This window comes from Protopterus annectens, chromosome 4.part1 (assembly GCF_019279795.1).
Source record: "Protopterus annectens isolate FY-2018-M chromosome 4.part1, PAN1.0, whole genome shotgun sequence".
Lineage (NCBI taxonomy): Eukaryota > Metazoa > Chordata > Ceratodontiformes > Protopteridae > Protopterus > Protopterus annectens.
Genome location: NC_056734.1, coordinates 480,841,030 through 480,859,647, shown reverse-complemented (window position 1 = coordinate 480,859,647; position 18,618 = coordinate 480,841,030). Strand labels below are relative to the sequence as shown.

The following is an 18,618-nucleotide window of genomic DNA, read 5'->3' as shown; positions in this document are numbered from 1 at the left end:
CCCATCTTGAATCTTTCAACCCTAAACCTGTCAGTTGCCAAGACAAAATTCTGGATGGTCACTCTTCAATCCATTCTGCCTTTCTGCAGAAAAACAACCAGATGTGCTCAGTAGACCTCCTGGACATGTACTGCAACATCAAAATGGACATGTGCTCTCGGAGGTTCCTCGGCTTCCAGCTGGGGGGAGCCAGTCATTATCAGTTCAGAGCGCTACCCTTTGGTCTCACCACCGTCCCCAGGGTGTTCACCAAAGTGATGGCAGTGGTGGCTGCTCATCTGCGGCTGCAGGGGTTCCAGGTCTTCCCCTACCTGGATGATTGGCTTCTTTCTACTCCCTCCAGGCATCGTCTCTGTCAAGCCAGGGATCTCCATCTCCAGACTGCCCACCAGCTGGGCATAACCATAAATCTCAACAGGTCACTATTGACTCCATTTCAAGTTCTAGACTTCAGTGAAGCTCTTTCAGATACCATTCAGAGCAAGATTTTTCTAACACCAGGTAGACTTCAATCCTTCAGACATCATATACTGTATATTGTTCAGACCCAGTCTCATCCTGTGGGGCAGTTCTTCAGGCGTTGAGGTCCATGGTGGCCATAATCACTCAGAACCCCATGGCTCACCTACATAAGAGGGTTCTCCATTGGACCCTAGTGGTCCAGTTGTCCTTGCTAGATATGCCGTTATCTCATCCAGTTTGTTTGTCTCTGGCCTGCAGGGATTCACTTCTCTGGTGGCTTTCATCCCCAGATCTCCTTCTGGGTCGCCCATTTATCCTTCCCGCCCCGATTACCACGGTCACTATGGATGCCTCCCTACTCAAGTGGGGGGCATTGCATAGGAAGGACAGTCCAGGGCACGTGGTCTTCCCTGGAGACCATTCTGCATATCAGCATCTTGGAGATGAGGGCAGTGCTGTTGGCATTGCAAGCTCTTCATGCCCATCTTCCCCAGGGGACGATTGCCATCCAGACAGATAACATGTCTGTAGTCTGGTACATCAACAAACAGGGGTTAACCGGGTCTTATCCCCTTTGTCGCGATACCATGAGATTGTGGGAGTGGGTGATCTCCTCCAGCCATTTTGTGGTGGCAATGCACATTCCAGGAAGGTGGTGGACAGGCTCAGCAGATCTATTCTGATGCCTTACGAGTGGTCTCTGAATCCTTCAGTATCGAAAAAGATCTTTCTAAAGTGGGGTCGGCCTTGCTGCAATCTCTTCGCCTCTCCATCCAATGCGAAGTGCAGCAAGTTTTTCACTCTGACCCCCCCCCCAATAGATGGCGTAGTTCATGCTTGGCACTCTGGTCTTCTGTATGCTTATCCACTTCCTCTGATTCCAAAATTCATATAGAAAGCTTGACAGCTGTGAAGCTTAGTGATCCTCATTGCCCTCTTTTGGCCCCGCCAAGTTTGGTTCCTCTGTCTGTGGTCTCATGCAGTGTGTCCTCCTTGGATATTAGATCCAGTTCCAGATCTGATTTCACATCCCTCAGGTACACCTCAACCAGATCTGGTCAGTCTGAAGCTGATGGCTTGGCTGCTCCAGTCCCAGTGATAGTGAGGACTCCCGGGCTGTCTTCTCCATTTAAAAAGATGTTGGTAGCGGCTCACAAATCTTCCACCAGGAAGGTTTATTCTAGTAAGTGGAAATGTTTTTCATTATGGGCATCTCAACATGGTTTGGATCCTTTCACTGCCCGCCATTTTGGAATTTCTGGCAGGTATTTTTCATCAAGGGGCCAGTTTTTCTACTGTAGAGGTACAGCTGGCAGCTCTCTCTAATTTTCATATAGGAGACAATTCGGCTTCCCTAGCTTTTTCCAAGCTTTGTAAAGCCTTTTTGAAACGTATCTTTTTACTTAGACCCCCAGTCAAGGACCCTACGCCCCCTTTGGATCTGACACTAGTCCTACAAGCCTTGATTTCTTCTCCCTTTGAACCAGCAGCTTCGGTGGATTTACAATTCCTGTCTTGGAAGACAGCTTTTCTGGTTGCTATTATTATTGGAGATTCAGGCCTTATCTGTCAAACCCCCATATATGGTGTTTCATAAAGACAGGGTTTCTTTATGGATGGACTCTTCCTTTCTTCCGAAAGTGGCTTCAGAATCTAACATTAACCAGGTCATCAGTCTTCCTGTTTTCTTTCTGAACTTCCGGAATAAGGGAGAGGAATAAGGGAGAGTATACATTCCATTTGCTTGATGTTCATAGGCAACTGCATTTCTATTTGCACAGAACAAAGTCCTTTCATAAGTCTGATCAGCTTTTTGTTTCCTTCTCTAAGCCTTTCTTAGGGAAACCTGTGTCCAAGGTAACTATTGCTCATTGGATCTATCAGTACATAGCCCTGGCCTATAAAGCCAAAGGATTATCTCTGCCAGTTCATGTCAAGGCACATTCTGCCAGGTCTGTGGCTACTTCAGAGGCCTTTCGGTTAGTTTCTTTGGATGATATTTGCTCTGCAGCTACTTGGGCATCATCTCACACATTTATTTTGCATTATAAGTTAGATCTCCTGTCCAGAGGCAGGGCATCCTTTAACTCCACCGTGCTCCAGATCATCCTTCCATGAGGGCCTCCCAAGGTTTTTGGGTAGCTAGGGACTCTGTCCCACAGGTTGAAGATCAAATGAAAACAACTTCAGATAAATAAGTTATGTGCTCACCATAATGTTCCATCTGTGTTGTTGCTTTTCATTTCTCTTCAGCCGTCCCTCCCTCCTTCCCCATGCCTTATGTGGGGTGTGTAAGTGGACAGGATGGAAGAGGCATTCCTTATGGTGCTTTGGAGTAGTAATGCCAGAGTGTTGCACACTCGGTTAGGTCGGGTGCTACTGTCTGCAGCAAACTCGATCTGAGGGGAGAAGGGAGACAGGGGCATTATGGGTAGGGGAAGAACTTGGAGCTTGGATACCATGCTGGAAAATGTGGTGGAGAATACCGGATCCGTATTCTCACCGATTGAAGACAAATGAAAAGCAACAATTCAGATGGAACAGTATGGTGAGTACATAACTTTTTTTTATAAAAAGAAGATGTAATATATAACTTGCCTGTGAATGGAAAATTGTTAATATAGTTTGTTTTCTTTTCTGTTAATGTATGTGTTCCCATGTGTTAAGTGATATTTTGGTAAATGTGTTAAAAAAGATGCATTGACAGATCTGAGTAATTGTCATTTGCAGAAGAAAAACATAGGAAGACCTGTAGTGAAACAGGCCATCTCTAAATGATTACTCGGTTGTATTATTTTGTTGTGCGCATCATGGCAAACAGATATCTGGCACAGTAGAGTTAAAAGCAGTCACCACAGCTTTCCTGAAAAGAACTCCATCCCAGTCTATCCTGGAAGTAGCCACTTGGACTTCTCTGCACACCTTTAATAAGCATTACTACCTTGGTGCCATTTTCAGAGACAAGACTAGGTTCGTCTCTGTCTTCCTGCAGAGCATGTTCTCCTAGTGTAAACTGCTCTCCAACCACCCCAGTGAATTAGGTTTGGGAGTCCTCCCAAAACATAGTACTACAACATTGGCTGTGAAAAACATAGTACAGTTGTGTTAGTAATTTACCATATTTGCAGATGCTCGACTAGGTCAGTGTTGTAGTACTGTTTCCCTTCCACCTCTTTATCTGTGCTCCAGGGTTTGGGATGGGTACCTTGCCTATTACCCCCCCCAACACACACACACAATCTTTTTGTCTTCCTTACACTATCTAGCATCAGTCAATCAGAATGGATAGTGGGGCTGGGTTATACTCCCCTTGGGGAACAATCAGTGTTTGGCACCTTGGGCAAGCAGCATCTCTTCCCATAACATAACCCCAATGTACACTTTACAACTGCCTCACCTTTCCTCCTTGTTATGCTCCTGCTTCCATTTTTCTACCATTTCATGAATGTCCAAGTGTTAATTCCTTCAGTTTCCTCACTTATGTAGTCCATCCATTACAGAAACCCTTGCAACCTGTCTGTCAGTGACTGAGCTGAGGTGGACAATTGCATCCCTGTTCACAAAAAAAACTTTAAATTTGCTTGAAACAGTCACTTGTACTTTGATTTAAGCTTTTGCCACTCTTTTATGAGCTACACAAAGTATGTGTGATACTGCTTGATAGCCTTAGGAAAGTCACGGTCCACAAACACAGGTCCTCCATCAACCATTATCCAGTTAAAGCCACCAAAGCTGTGACATGACCCGCTGTTTCCCATATCATGTCACAGACTGAACCAAAATCTCTCTTTGATGAGGATTTGCTGTTTAAGTCACAGATTATGGCAATGTCTAGATCTCTTGGAATCTCCAATTCGTTGTGTTGTCATTGTTTTTACCGACTCCTAGTAGTCAAATCCTTTTTCACTCTCCAGTATTCCATTCCATTTCTGCACTGTGCCTTTTCTTTCAACTACATAGACTGTGTGACTGCTTAGCTCCATGGATTTCGATGTCCAGCACGTTTTGGTGAAGTGGTATAATGACATCATAATATTTCTTCAGAAAATTGCTAGAATCATTCCTTGACATCTTTAGCTGTTTAACATAACAGTTCAGCAGTCCAGATATCACCAGACTGCCTCCAGGGCATGTTAATTATCTGCTTTATTTAACTTCATTGCCCCCGGCCAGTTACTTTCTTCACTGGGATGTGGCTCAACATTGATGAGGTGTATCGGCTTCTTATTGAGTCTGTTCCTTATATAATATGTTCTGTTCACTTCCCCAAATCTGAAGTCATCATTCTAAAAACCTCTGGTGCCATAATTAAATTGAAAAACTCAAATTCTAAAAGCACACTTTTATTCGTAATACTCAATAAACAGGCTTTGTTAAAGGAGCTATCAGCCTAGTGGAATTACTGTGAAATCCCCAGGGAATTATAGCTGTCTTTCAAAAGGATCAGGTGTACCTTAGGACTTAGCCTCCCCGAAGCAATAGTGCATTAATTTCCTTTTTTCTTTCTGGGGCATTAACTGGGGAAGGGAGAGTTCTTTACTCCCTGAAAATTGAATGGCAACTTGTAAATTTACCTAAAGAGATTGCATGAGTTCTAGGTGGTAGCTAAGTAATCCCCTTCCAAGTGTATTGTTAACTGCATTGTGTTTTAGCATCAGGTGGCCACCCCATTGGAAAATGCTGCTCTTAAAGGCCACTCCAGTAGGGGCGTGACTGCTTTCAGTGCTTGCTTCAAAAATGTTTCTTGTATAGGTATATAGTAGGCTAATGACCACCAGGGCTTTTATAAGCCTAGCTGTGCAATTCAACCCAGTAGTGTCCCTATGTATCATGGGAATTTATTGGGAGGGGCTGTGCGGTTGTTATATTAGTTTGAGCATTACTCTCTGCCTTTCTCTGTCAGAGACATGAAAGTTAGACCTAGAGTAAATTCAAATTTCACATACATTGGTCAAGATTACACCTAAATAAGGTTAGGGATGGACTCTGCTTCACATGGATGCGGAGCCTGTTTTATTTATGTCACAAGCAAAATTTAAATTGTTGGATCTAGTGGTTCTGATGCTGTTCATTTTGTCATTGTGCAAAAGGTCCATCAGAGTTGGATCTGAGGATGCTTTGCATGCCAGGCATAGATCACCTGTCAGTAACCTGTAGAAGACAGAGATAGGGTTTTATGGTGATTCATGTAGGACAGTGTGTTTGTATCCTGGATTCTCCTGGTGAGGAACATTTGTAGGCATTCCAATTGTTGCATGTGTCGGGTCAAGTACATGCCGAAGGGGGCATTATACTCAATGATGGGTCTGATAAGGGCCAAATGAAGTGGCACTTTGACTTCCTACAAATTGGATGCCATGCCATTACTTATAAGTTGGACAGCATAGAATGATTTTATTACTACCTTGGTCACATGTTGGTCAAATGCCTGATTACTGTGTGTATATGTTTCCACATCCTTGACTACCGGGTTAATTCTTAGGGGTGTCTTAACAATGGAGTAATTAGCCAGGGTGCCAGTGTTCAAGGAAGGAGCTATAATGTATTTCTTGGCATTGAGTTATAGCCCATGACTTTGGCATCAGTTGTTTATCTGTGTTAGACCCTCTTGCAAGATGTTTATCTCATGGGGATATCTGTGATAGCTCCCAATTTGTAGTCATCTGTGAACTTTGTCAGACAAGAAGTAGATGCCAAATAGGGGCAGTTCCAGCATGGAGCCCTGAGGTACCCCACTGGTGACCAGTCTGTTAGTGAGGTGATATCATGGACATTTTACTGTGGCCATTGGTCATTGGTTCTTATCTTCATCAAACAAGTTGGCAGTAGTTTAATATTTCTGTGTGGAACAGTTCAGACTTTTGAGTTATCATCCTTTGACCCTTCTTTTGCTTTAGCCTTCCAGGTGGTTTTTAGTACTGCTTGAGGTTCCTCCCATCAGTCTGCTCTCTGGGGTGGATTACCAGTATCATATATAGCAGATATGTACTTATTGTATAAGTTGAGAGAGACTTCTACAGTGACTACCTCTTATCCCGTCATCCCATTGTTCTTGAATATTCCAATCCTTCAGCTGCTGTTGGTGTTTTCTGTAAAATGAGTATCTGTATTTACATTTCTTAGTATAGTGTTTTGTTCCGGTCTTACAGGTTAAGCCTGCTTAGTAGATGGACATGAACCGGGAAGGGCAGGTTAGTTCTTCTAATACAGCATGTGAGTTAGCTGAGCGCTAGAGCAGAAATGAAAAACAAAAATATATCAGAGCTGGGATTTGGAGGAGAGGAAATTCCAACAATTAACCTAATGAAGGGAGTGGAGGACTGACCCTTACAGAACCAGTACTGAGAGTTCATACTGTGATTTTTCTGTTAGGGGGAGACTTGTGGAAGCATGAGTATCCACCAACATCCCCGTATTTTGGACTTGGATTTGAAATTGAGTGTTGATGCTTTCTTCTGACATGCTGGCTACATTATATATACACTTGTTGTGGTCCAGCATTTTTGTTTGTGGTTATTATGCTATTCTGATGTCGTACATTATATGATGTTCTTCATCTCACATTGCTGCAGTCCTTACATATGGGTAGTCCGCTGTCCTCGTTCGGCCCGAATACCAAAGTATTAGGCTGACGTCGGTCAAGGCGCTTAAAACTGACATCAGGACGTCAGGGTACAAATGCGCATGACCGACGTCATATCCTCAGTCTTTTTTGCCGCATGGTCCGATGCAGAAGCAGCGTTGCAAGTGCCGTTCGGCGTTCTGAAATTTTTCGAGTTCGGAGTTTCAGACCGAATCCAAGTTGGCTAAGTACCCGTTGGGAATATTTTGGTTTTTCTTGCCTCAGTGTTTTACGGATGTCAGAAAAAGTGAATAACTGTATTTCTTGTGGGAAACAGATACCGCATAGGGATTATCATTCTTTGTGTATTCCTTGTTTGGGGCATGAGCACGACGTTGTTGGGTGTCGCTTTTGTGCTAGGTTCAATAAGCGCACTATTAAGCGAAGGTTAGATTGTGCTAGGCTGGTCTTCGGGAAGCGGTGCAATTATAATATGCCGTCGGATTCTCCGGCGCCCGCTTCTACAAAGAAGCGCAAAGACAAAACAGTTAAACCCAGGCAAGATGAGTCGTCCGTACCGGACGCCGGTTCTTTAGAGGCTTCAGTGGAACCAGTGGTTCCGACGGAGGCTTCTCTGGGGTCTCAGGGGGAGACTTTGATATTGCAGGATGTGGCCTCTCAGGAGGCAGGTCAGGCTGAAGGGGCTTCTCAGGTTACTGTACTCCCCTCCCTTCCTAGGGTGTTTAGGCCCTCTCCTTCTGTTTCCAAGGCTTCTCCCAGAGGCAGGCCAGGTTTAGCTTCTGTTGGTGTCACTCCTAGTTCAGCAGGGTCTGTGCCCAAGAAGCACATGCTTAAAATGGCAGAAGATTTGATTACTCTGATTAGAGGTTCTTTGCCCCCTCCTGATAAGAGGCCTAGGGTGGAGCCAGAATTGGGAAGTTTTGAGCAGGCTTCGGATGTTTCAGAGTCTTCGGCTGAAGACTTGCAGGAGTACTCTCCTTATTCTGATTCTGATGCAGATGATTCTACTCCTTCTGCTTCTCCTCCAGAGGATTTTTCTTTTCAGAGACACTTCATTCTATGAGGGAACATTTTAAGTGGGAAGGTCAGGACTTCTCTGATTCCGGAAAAGGCTTAGGGAATTTTGCTTTACCCCAACATAGGCCCTTGGCTATACCCCTGTTCTGGATGTTGTGGAAGATGTGTTTGCAGAGGCTTCACTTAATCCTGATTCTCCGCCTCCTGCTCCTGTTAAACCGGATAGGTATTACAGGGTGCCTGAGGCTCATAAATATCTTTATAAGAGTCCTAGGGCGACCCAGAAACTATTAGTCAGGGACCTAAGGGTGTCAAGGCCTCTGTTGTAAAAATCCGGTTCCTCCAGATAAAGAGGCCAGAGCTTTGGATAGATGGGGAAAGAAGGTCTATACATCTTCTACCTTAGCTATGAGGGCTTTGAATTGCCAGTTTCATATGTTGAAATATCAAAACTTTCTTCTTTCTCAATTGAAGTCTAAGGTGGATGCTCTGGCGGAAGGCATTGAGTGTAAAGAATTACAAGATTTGGTGCATGTCTCTGAACAGGTGGGTAAGCATTCATTACAATGTGGTTTTGATGCTGTACAGGCCTCGCCTAGGGTGGCTGCCACTGGTTCAGTTCTTCGCAGGCACGCCTGGCTGAAGGATCAGAATTTATCTGACCATGTTAAGACAAGGATTTTGGATGCTCCTTTGCAGTCTGATGTGTTGTTTGGTTCACCTGTGGAGTCAGTCTTGAAGAAAATGGAAGACAAGGCTAAGTCTATGCAGGCTGTTAAAGATTTTTTGCAAGTTCAGCCTCCAAGTTTAGTAGGAATTGGCCTGCTAAGGGGTGGACGATCCTTCTTATGATTCTCAGTCTAGGGGTAGATCTAGACGTGGTAGGGGCAGAGCTCAGAGTTCTTTCAGACCTAGAACAGGGAGTTCACCTGCACAATCTTCGGGTGAGGGCAGGGGCCAGTCCTTTCGTAAACAGGCCCAATGACCTACCTTTTCAGCTGCCAGATCCTTCTTGCCTGGCAGCACCTTTGGGAGGAAGGTTGGCACTCTTCAAGGAAAATTGGAATTTGATTACCCAAGACAAATGGGTATTGGATATCATACACCAAGGTTACAAGTTTTATTTCCATACCTTGCCTCCTTTCAAAGGCATGCCGGACGTTCCTCCTCAGCAAAGACTAGAGGCTCACAAACAAATTTCTACTACTTCAGATAAGGGCCATACAACCGGTCCCTCTGCCAGAAGTGGGCCTAGGATTTTATTCTCGCCTGTTTCTAGTACCAAAGAAGGGGAACACGTGGAGACCAATTTTGGATTTATCTATCCTCAACACATATCTGGACATTCCCAAGTTCAAAATGTTGACGTTACAACAGCTTTTACCTCTGCTGGGCAAAGATCACTGGATGGTGACTCTGGATCTCAAGGAGGCTTACCTTCATGTTCCTATCAGGCACAGTTGCAGGAAGTATCTGGGGGCCAGTTTTGGCATCTTTAAGGAGAGCTTACTTCATTTCTATTTTAGTTCTTCTTTCATGCCTGAGCTCATAAATATCTTTATAAGAGTCCTAGGGACCCAGAAACTATTAGTAGGTAAATTAAGGTCTGTTGTAAAAATCCCCTTCCCAGATAAAAAGGCCAGAGCTTTGGATAAGGATTGGTGCACCCCCCCCCGATTTAATATCTTTAGATAGTATTATACCTAAATAAGTTATCTGACCTGAATTGGGTACATATTTAGTAAAATCACTAATGAGAATATTTTTTGTATATATAGGTAGTATTTTAGTTTTTCTTCATTGAATATTAAACCAGAAATACTTTTAAAATTCATCATTTTATCAAATAGAGACTGCATAGAAGAATTAGATCCTGCTGATGTAATTAGAACATAATCTGCAAAAGTTGAATTTTGATGTTGTATTTTCATCTATTTCAAAACCCTCTATGTCAGTACTGTTTCTGATCAAATTAGCCCAAGGCTCCATTACTAAAGTGAATAATAGTGGAGAAAGTGGACATCCTTGTTTTGTACCTTTAAAAATGGGTATTTTGTGAAACATATGTTCCTACCTTAATATAATGTTCCTTTGTATAAATGCTCAATTAGATTTACAAATGCATCTGAGAAGTTTGTGCACTTCATAAGGTAAACAGATAGTCCCAACTTACTGAATCAAATGCTGAACTTATATCAAGACTAATAAGTGTTAAATCTTTCTTTTTCCTATTTGCAAAATCAATTAATGTTAAAGTTCTTCTTATATTATCAAAAGTATTTCTATTTACAATGAAGCCTGTCTGATCTATATCTATAATGCATGATTGTCTTCAATCTATCAGCAAATACTCATAAACATTTTATAATCAACATTAAGTAATGAGATGGGCGATATGAAGAACATCTAGTTGGATCTTTATTAGGTTTTAAAATTGGAAATAAATGTATATTGCCAAGATGGGGGTTATTAACTCAGTTTGGGCCAAAATAAAACCTTATGTATTAATGAATATGTACTTTTAGAAAGTATTTTATATATCTCTGGTATAATACCATCATTACCGGTGCTTTGTTTGATTTAAGCTTATTTATTTGTGTAATAACCTCTGTATATGAAATACTGTCCAATAGTTTAATCTGTTGTTTATTAAGCTTTTTATTCATGTTTGTGGTTATAAACTCCTTTATTTTATCTTTAGGTTCCATGTTAATGTTATTATGGTTAATTTTGTGAAAGTGATTTCTAAATTCATCTAGTATTTCTGGTATACTAGAAACATTCTTCTTTTCCTTAGAGAAAAGATTTCTTTGATATGGTTTTGTTTATTCAACCTTTTGTTTTATTTTTAAGTCTATGTAAGTATTTGGGGCTTATTGAATAAGACAAAACTTGTATTCTAAAGTTATTTTAACTTTATGAGTTAAAATTTCTTTGTATTTCTCATTTAGTTTGTTTATTTCTTCAATAACTTTCTTGTCCATAATATTTTCTTTATTATTATGTTTATAAGAGTCTAATTTACTTTGAATATCTAACAATTCCTTATCCCAAGATTTCCTTTTATTATTATACCATCTGATACTTTGTCCATATAGATATGATTTTAAGGCATCCCAAACATAAACAATGGAGACTTCAGGAGTATTATTTATGTCTAAAAATGTTTTACTTCTGAAAGTATATATTCTTTATAGTCTTTTAGTTGAGTTAAGTATGCTGGTATCCTTTTGATCTGAACATTATGAGTATTTTTATCATGAATTCAAAAACAATTGAATTATGATCAGATATAGGACATGAAATTGATTTTGGAATTAATTTAAATCTGTTACCATCTGGTTAGAAAATAGAAGTCTATCTTTTCCTATATAGGTTATCATTTCATGTTGAAATATCAAATTTCTTCTTTCTCAATTGAAGTCTAAGGTGGATGCTCTGGGAAGGCATTGAGTGTAAAGAATTACAAGATTTGGTGCATGTCTCTGAACAGGTGGGTAAGCATTCTTTACAATGTGGTTTTGATGCTGTACAGGCCTCGTCTAGGGTGGCTGCCACTGGTTCAGTTCTTCGCAGGCACGCCTGGCTGAGGATCAGAATTTATCTGACCATGTTAAGACAAGGATTTTGGATGCTCCTTTGCAGTCTGATGTGTTGTTTGGTTCACCTGTGGAGTCAGTCTTGAAGAAAATGGAAGACAAGGCTAAGTCTATGCAGGCTGTTAAAGATTTTTTGCAAGTTCAGCCTCCAAAGTTTAGTAGGAATTGGCCTGCTAAGGGGTGGACGATCCTTCTTATGATTCTCAGTCTAGGGGTAGATCTAGGCGTGGTAGGGGCAGGGCCCAGAGTTCTTTCACACCTAGAACAGGGAGTTCACCTTCACAACCTTGGGGTGAGGGCAGGGGCCAGTCCTTTCGTAAACAGGCCCAATGACCTACCTTTTCAGCTGCCAGATCCTTCTTGCCTGGCAGCACCTTTGGGAGGAAGGTTGGCACTCTTCAAGGAAAATTGGAATTTGATTACCCAAGACAAATGGGTATTGGATATCATACACCAAGGTTACAAGTTTTATTTCCATACCTTGCCTCCTTTCAAAGGCATGCCGGACGTTCCTCCTCAGCAAAGACTAGAGGCTCACAAACAAATTTCTCTACTACTTCAAATAGGGCCATACAACGGTCCCTCTGCCAGAAGTGGGCCTAGGATTTTATTCTCGCCTGTTTCTAGTACCAAAGAAGGGGAACACGTGGAGACCAATTTTGGATTTATCTATCCTCAACACATATCTGGACATTCCCAAGTTCAAAATGTTGACGTTACAACAGCTTTTACCTCTGCTGGGCAAAGATCACTGGATGGTGACTCTGGATCTCAAGGAGGCTTACCTTCATGTTCCTATCAGGCTCAGTTGCAGGAAGTATCTGGTTTTCGGCTGGGACTTCTCATTATCAGTTCTCTGCATTGCCCTTTGGCTTATCTACTGCCCAGAGTGTTCACAAGGTTCTGGCTCCAGTGATAGCTTTCTTCAGGCTAAGAGTAATACAAATCTATCCTTATTTGGACGATTGCCTGATTCTGGCTCAAGGAAAGGACGAACTTCTTCATCATTTACAGTATGTGATGGCAGTGTTAAGATGCCTGGGGTATTCTGTGAACGAAATAAAGTCCAGTCTAGTACCCTCTCAGGACATGTGCTTTCTGGGTGTGAGACTGAATACAGCATCCCAGATGGCCTTTTGACCCCGGACAAACAAAAGAATCTTTCTCTTTACTTCCATCAATTGTCTCATCAGTCCAGGCTGACTGCAAGGACAGTCCTTCAAGCCTTGGGGTTCATGGCATCTTGTATTCTGGTACTTCCCAATGCCAAACTGCATATGAGGAAGCTACAATGGTATCTCAAAAATGTATGGACACAGCACTGCCAAGATATGGACACTGTCATTCAGATAATACCTTATTCAAAAGGAATTTTTGTGGTGGGCTCAGAAATGTCACCTAAATAAGGGACTATTGTGAAACGCCTAGGCAGTCAGATTCTAACGACATTGCCTCAGACAAAAGCGGTAGCTATCTAAATGAAAATGGTACAAGAAAGTGGCCTGCCAGACTTCAACATCTAATATCAACTTGAAGGAGATGTTAGCAGTCAATTTGCATTAATAGCTTTCAAGTTTACTTCTTAGGCAGGTCTTGATTCTAACAGACAACACAACTGTCATGTGGTACATCAACAAGCAACGGGGAACATTCTTATCCTCTATGCAGACAAGCAATGATTTTGTGGGAGACTGCTCTCAGTTTACAGCTAAATCTTCAGGCAAGGTTTCTGCCAGGAGCACAGAACTCCTTAGCAGATGTGTTGAGCAGACAAATTATGGATCCCAAAAGTGGAAATTGGATCCTCATGTATTTCAGAAATTGACAGTGTTATGGGGAACTCCAGACATAGATCTGTTCCTTCTCCACTAAATTACCAGCTGCCAAAGTTTTGCACAAAAGGTTTCATCCCACAGCTTGGAAAGTGGATGCTTTTTCATTCAATTGGAGCAATCTTCATGTGTATGCCTTTCCACCTCTGCCTTCTCCCAAAGGTACTCCTGAAGGTCAGATAGTCAACCATAATGATTTTAATAGCTCCAGATTGGCCTCGACAGCACTGGTACCCATTACTGAGAAGTCTGGCAAGAAGCCTCCATGGCCTTTGCCTTGATTCCTCACCTGCTGTCTCAGGAGAACAGTCATTTACTCAATGTCTATTAACTTCTCTGACATCTAACAGCCTGGCATATTCTGTTTTAAACCCTGAGGGTCTCAGCTTCCACAACAAGTTTTGAATGTTATTTTGGAGGCCAGAAGGCCTAGTACAAGGAAAGTGTAGATAAATGGAGGAGATTTTTATTTTGGAGTACAGCAAAGGACTTTGATGTTTCTAACCTAATTTAAGTGTGGCTCTTCAATACCTTACTGAGTTACTGGACAAAGGTTTGTCCTTCTCCTCTATTTAAGGTTCATGCTGCAGCAATTTCTGCTCACTATGACTGTGACCACCATTGTTTTCTCATCCTTTGTTTAAGCAATTCTTAGAGGCAAAGAATATAAGACCCCACGTAGCTCCTACTCCTGCTTGGGATCTCAATTTTGTGTTGGAGAAACTCACTCTACAACCTTTTGAGCCTAGACTGAGTTGAAATATTTATCTAACTGCTTTTGTTGCCATTACCTCTGCAAGAAGGGTTTCTGAATTACAGGCCCTTATGGCGGTTGAGCCTTTCTAATTTTCCAAAGGATAGGGTATCTTTCGTACTAATCCTTCCTTTATGCCTAAAGTGGTTTCTAGTGTGGCTTTAAACCAAACTATTCATTTGCCTACTTTTATGCAAACCCCCAAAATAAAGGGAAAAGATTTTGCACACTTGATACACAGGTTGCGATATTATTTGAGCAGAACTAAAGGGTTCAGGCAGTCTCAGCAGTTGTTTGTTTCTTTGCTTTGGGTTCTCAGGGCAAACCTGTTTCAAAACAAACTATTTCTAAGTGGATTGGTTTTGTATTGCTTTCTGTTATTCCCATCATGGTAAGGAGATTCCAGCTGGGATTAGGCCTCATTCCACTAGGGCTACTGCCACTTACAGCTTTTTAAGGGGTACTAAAGATATTTTGGAGGCAGCTACTTGGAGTTCAGTGCATACTTTCTCTAAGCATTACCACCTTCCACTTTACTCTAAATCTAGGGCTGGTTTGCCACTGCAATTTTACAGGGCATTTTGGCAGCTCCTAATGCTTTATAGTTTGCCATCCTCCCCTCTGCTTTGGGATTCTACCCATATGTAAGGACTGCAGCAATGTGAGATGAAGAACATAGTACAGTTTTGTACCTACCATAAATGTAGATGTTAAAATCCACATTGCTGCAGCCCCCCCTCCTTCCCCTCTGTTAGCTTTTGTGGTTTGGGTTGTGAATATTGTAAATTTTGTAAATATGATTAGTGCAGGGTGGTTGGTTGTTTTTGCTGTCTTTGGCTTTGGGCCTTTCTTTTAGGGCTTCTGACATCTGGGGCAAGAAAAGACTGAGGATATGCGCGGTCATGCTTTGTACCCTGGCCTGATGTCAGTTTTAATGACCGGCGCAATACTTTGGTATTCGGGCGACGAGGCAGGGCTACCCATATGTAAGGACTGCAGCAATGTGGATCTTCGAACATCTACATTTATGGTAGGTACAAAACTGTACTTTTCCTTCTCAGATAACTAAATATGATATGGGGTAATGCTGTATTTTTGAGAAGGACATGACAGATGCCACAGGAGAAACAGCAGTTTGGGGCTAACTCATTTTAGGAGGGCCTTCTGGCAACTGAAAATCAGTCTGGATGACACCTGATACTTATGCAAAAAAAGCTTGATGTTTGAATCTACTGTTATGTGAGTACTCCAAGTGCTAAATTGCAAAACATTCTAAGTTTTTAATGAATTTCTGTTCTTATGGTAGGTATCCTCACTGTAAGTTTTTAGCAATTAAATGCAACTAAAATAAATCTATAGAAAATTGATCTTTCAAGAAAATGTTCACTTTTGATTTAATTAATTATACATTAATTAAATTTAATTTCCCCAAAGATTTAAATCAAAACTTTTTGTATTGAAAGAAATGGTTTTTTGGGAAGGGGGAATTTTTTCCATAAAAAGCCCCTCCTCTTTTTTTAGTGGGAATCCAAAAGAATTTTTTTGGGTATTTTAAATTTTTTCGAAGGGCTTGGGAAGTTTGGCCCTTTTTAAAATTTTTCTTTTTAAAGGGTTTTTTTAATGGGAAAAAAAAAAAAGGGGTGTCATTTGGCATTTTTAAAAATTAAGAATCTTATGATCAAAATAACAAATAACAAGATAAGTAATGTTACATCTCCTCCTTTAGGTGTACCTTTAAATATAGCTGTATTTATTGAATCTCTTATGGGATTTTGTATAGGATTCAATTTTGTTTGTAGTGACAATGAATGTACAAAATATATTGTGGATGTCAAAACTATATACAAATAACAATGAACAAGTGAAAATAATGTAAGGATTAAACCTTGCATCCAGCCTGGAGTTTAACTTCAACTTAGTAGTATTTACCACTCAAGTTAACCCCCTACCCTAAGCAGCAGTACCTCAGCTACCACCTTATCAATTTAATACTGGTTATATTTAACTGATTAACAGTTTTCAATTCAATTATCTAGCAAGACAAGACTACACATTTGGTAAAACAGCATCATATAAACTAAAATAAACTTTTTTTTTTTAAAAATGTTCAATACTATATACATCCATGTAATATAAAACACTTGTATTCAAATAGCATTCAAATAATCTTGATGTTAGAAATCAAAGGAGAGAAAAATAAATTCTAACATTCATTTAAATCAAAAAATTTGGCTAATATGATTCAGACATTACATATATTAAGATGCATCTATTTTCTGTCATGTAAATCAAAAGCTTCCAAAAAAACCCTTTAATTGCTTGTATATGAGCATTTACTCAAACTCATTATTGTCAATAGAATAAAATATTGTATTCGTAGAAATTGTTATAAATCATACTGCATAGTTATGCAGATTCTCAGAAACACTTTATACATATATACATACACACACATAAAATATATATATATATATATATATATATATATATATATATATATAATATAAAAACACACACACACATATATATATATATATAGACATAAAAAAACATACACACACACACACAAATATAGATATACATATATACATAAACACACACACAAACATATCAAAACACACATACACACACACACAAAAAAATATATATATATATATATATATATATATGATCTCACTGAGTTGTGTCCTTTCTTAGCATTATCTTATTTTTCCCTAAAAAAATCAGTCTGCTATATACAAAAAAATGCACAGCAAACACATTTTAAAAATTTTACAAATGCTATACTACTGCTTTAAAATATATCACATGACAAATTTTTTCCAGTATAGAGTTATAAAAATTTTTGCTTGTCAATCAGATGAATTAAATGAGTTATAGTTTATATGTTTGGAACATAAGTTTTCACAGATTATTAATGCTGTTAAGTAGATTTTCAAAAAAATTGAATAAATGTTTCATTTTCTATGCCTTCTAAAATAAGACATTTTTACTACAAGAAACTGTATCATTTAAATTCATTTAAGAAATTTTATGAATTTAAAAAGATATTTAAGTAATTATATTAACTCACATTTAATGAAAATTCACCTTAATGGATTTATTTTCATGGTAAGTGTCATTAATCTGTGATGTGTCAGTGTGATCTATAAAAAAAGCTGCTTTCAGCTTCTCTGTGAGAATTCTGAGGAAATTTTTAAGCTTTTGAAAGTAAGCCCCCATTTTTATTTTCTAAAGGGTCATTTTGGTCTAAGATATTTTGGAGGCAGCTACTTGGAGTTCAGTGCACACTTTCTCTAAGCATTACCACCTTCCACTTTACTCTAAATCTAGGGCTGGTTTTGCCACTGCAATTTTACAGGGCATTTTGGCAGCTCCTAATGCTTTATAGTTTTGCCATCCTCCCTTACCTCTGCTTTGGGATTCTACCCATATGTAAGGACTGCAGCAATGTGAGATGAAGAACATAGTACAGTTTTGTACCTACCATAAATGTAGATGTTCGAAGATCCACATTGCTGCAGTCCAACCTCCCTCCTTCCCCTCTGTAGTTAGAGGCGGTTGTGTGGTTTGGGTTGTGAATATTGTAAATTTTGTAAATATGATTAGTGCAGGGGTGGTTGGTTGTTTTTTGCTGTCTTTTGGCTTTGGGCCTTTCTTTTTAGGGCCTTCTGACATCTGGGGCAAGAAAAGACTGAGGATATGACGTCGGTCATGCGCATTTGTACCCTGACGTCCTGATGTCAGTTTTAAGCGCCTTGACCGACGTCAGCCTAATACTTTGGTATTCGGGCCGAACGAGGACAGCAGACTACCCATATGTAAGGACTGCAGCAATGTGGATCTTCGAACATCTACATTTATGGTAGGTACAAAACTGTACTTTTCCTTCTCAGATAACTAAATATGATATGGGGTAATGCTGTATTTTTGAGAAGGACATGACAGATGCCACAGGAGAAACAGCAGTTTGGGGCTAACGTAATCATTTTTAGGAGGGCCTTCTGGCAACTTGGAAAATCAGTCTGGATGACACCTGATACTTATGCATAAAAGCTTAGATGTTATAAATACTGCTTCAGGAGTCTTCAGTCTTGACATTCCTACTGTTATGGTGAGTACCTCACACAGGTGTGCCTAATATTTGCAAAACTGATTCAGTCAAGATCTAATGAATGTTCACTGTACAGTCTTAACTTTGAAGTCAGTGCAGATCCTCCATTTTCTGTAAGGGTCTTTTATATTTGCTGAATTGTAGCATTGTTTCAACAAGTAAACTTTCAGTAAAATAGCATAAAGGACATTGCACAAAATCTTTTGCAATTGAAATATGTTCGCAGTTCTTTCTGAGCCATTTAGAGCTTAATTATA

At 40.2% G+C, this 18,618-nt stretch overlaps 1 protein-coding gene across 2 annotated transcripts in view; it reads left to right on the top strand.

The window, feature by feature from the left end:
- The window catches only part of PCYT1A (phosphate cytidylyltransferase 1A, choline), an 872,556-nt gene that overhangs the window by 782,299 nt on the left and 71,639 nt on the right, over positions 1-18,618 (top strand). The window lies entirely within an intron of this gene.